Here is a 2,626-nt window from a genome sequence, read left to right on the forward strand (position 1 = left end):
CAACACTTGTGACAGGTATTTTTTATATCATACTACAATTATTGCAGGTACCTGAAATTTAATTAATACTCATTAAGACTGAAATTATGGTAGTAATTAAACCTGCTGCTATATTTTGTTATTTAGTGTTTTAATAAACAACTTTATTATTATATCATAATTTATTTTAATATTTCATGGCTTCATTTGAATATAATTGTTTTCTTTTGAAATCTTTGAAATTTTATCTATGTATTTAAAAACAGTAATCGGTTACCAGACAGCTAATATGGCTCTGGTACAAAAAGTTTAAGAATGCCTGTTTATATTATGGTTGAGCTATTTTACATTTTTGGGTCTTTTGTTAAACCTTTTAGCATTACCCTAACTTATACAAGTAATGAATGGTGCTGTTGGGATTTGGGTGAGGTTTTTGTAAAGTTAAATTTGATTTCATCACATATATGTATGTATTTCATATATAAACTATGAGATTATCATATTTGTTGCAAGTGGTTTTTTTGTTTGTTTGCTTGCTTTTTTAATGCCTACAGCACCAGTCTTCCTAGGTGGTCTCCCGTCCAAGTACTAACCAGGCCCGACCCTGCTTAGCTTCAGAGATCAGAAGAGATCGGGGGTGTTCAGGGTGGCATGGCCATAGATGTTGCAAGTGTTTTTTTACCAGCTCTTGTTTTGTCTTTTAATTTTATAATGTATGATATATAATATTCAAATGTGTTTATGTGGTCAACTCTATCAATCTCTTTTTATGAGATTTTATATTACTTTCTCATTTAAAAAATCCTTCCCCAACCAAAAACTGGTTACAAAGTACCAACATTGCTCACCCAAGAGGGTGTACCATTTACACTGTAGTCCACATGAAAACAATCTCTGACTTGTGCAGCACATAACTCGTGCAACGATAATCAGCAACCTCAATTTGTTAAACACCTACCGATGTATTTTTATATATATTTAATTCTTTAATCCAATTGAAATATATTTCATTCTGTGTTGTGAGATGGAGAAAAAAGATAGATAATTTTTCTAACACCAATATCTGAATAATTTAATTCTTCTACCTCTATTTCCTTGGGAACATATTAAGTTCTTTAATATATATGGGTCTGTTTTTGAACTGTTTCATCTTGAACCATTACCAAATTTTAAAATAATTGTTAATTTTATAATATAGTTTAATAGCTGGTTGGGCAAGTTTCCCTTTATTACTTATAATTTTTAAGGTTTTGATATTCTGAAAAAATATTCTTCTAGAATGTGCTCTCAGCAGAATGGAATTTTGACAGTTGCAGGAAAAACCTGAATTGCCAAATCAAGGATGACTACAAGATTTCTTTGTATATTTAGCCCCAAAGTAAATGTACTTATGTTTTACCCACAAATTTATGAGTGACCTCGCTTTGGCTTTTTCTACTTAGACTTAATGGTGTGGTAAGAAGAGCTCTAGAATAAGAGTAAGAAATCTTTGACTTACACTATCATTAATTCTTTCCAGCTGTCTAACCTTAGACAGGTTGCTTATTGTCTTAGACTCTTGGTTTCCCGCTGGGTAAATGTGAGTATAATATCAATTCTATCTATTACACAGGGCTGCTGTGAAGAGGAGATATTTAATATCTCTTTAAAAACTGTAAAATATTATAAGCAACAGATTATTATTTAATTAAAGTTACTGTTTTACTGGAGCTAGAGAGGTATTTACTGTTGCCTACATTTGTATCACCACATTCTCTAGAGCAGAATTTGATATAAGACAGATACATCTTGGAAATTTTCCAAGATTTAGTTTTACTGGAGAAGCTAAAAAGATCTCATTATAAGTTAGTCCCATGACATGAACTCTGAGAATGGTATTAGACATAGGTTACAATTTATGTATTTTCCAGTGTTTGAATAGGGTAATTGGAGGAAAAAAATTAATAACCTGAACTGACATGACCCCAAGTTAATATTTGTGGATGGATGCTAAGAGTAAGTTATACTAAGAAAATGAGAGCCTGGTTTTAGTTGCATAAAAGAGGAAACTTTTGGAATAAGGGTCAAGATTCCAAATGGTTCAGAGTCGTCACATTTATATGTGTCAAAGTCTAGTTTCACAAGGAGTTTAAGTGCAAGGTGGAACACGGTGGTGATATCTTCAGTAACATTTATTGCAGAGCTGCATTTTATTTCCTTGCAGAACAAACACATTCCTTGGAGACAATGTATAACACAGGATGTCTTCCGAAATTGTATGTACAAATTGTGATTGATATGTTTCCACTCTAAAATTATCATTATGTTTATACAGTCTATGCTGTTGTTGTAGAGAGAATTACCATAAGCATCAACAGGAGAAATGCATTTCCCTTTGAAATGATACCAATACTGTAAATATGTTTACAAAAAATGAAGTGCATTCTTTAAACAGACTCCATGTGCGGTCTTCTGTTGCTCTCTTTAAAATAAGACAAATTTTAAATCAGTTATAAGGAGAAATTGTGAGGGAACTAGCATTTTAGGGACTCCTACTAGGTGTCACTCACACACAAGTAGAACGTTATAATCATAGCATTAAATGCTTCCACATATAATAGTTTTGCAAGTTGCTTTCTAAGTTTACCAATGTTAACTTTATAAAGCA

General features: G+C 31.9%; 1 pseudogene; it reads right to left on the reverse strand.

Moving 5' to 3' along the window:
• Positions 1-524: 524 nt before the first annotated feature.
• LOC120612725 (uncharacterized) lies at positions 525-642 on the reverse strand (annotated as a pseudogene).
• Between the last annotated feature and the right edge of the window lie 1,984 nt (positions 643-2,626).

This window comes from Pteropus medius, unplaced genomic scaffold, assembly GCF_902729225.1.
Source record: "Pteropus medius unplaced genomic scaffold, Ma_sr-lr_union100, whole genome shotgun sequence".
Classification (NCBI taxonomy): Eukaryota; Metazoa; Chordata; class Mammalia; order Chiroptera; family Pteropodidae; genus Pteropus; species Pteropus medius.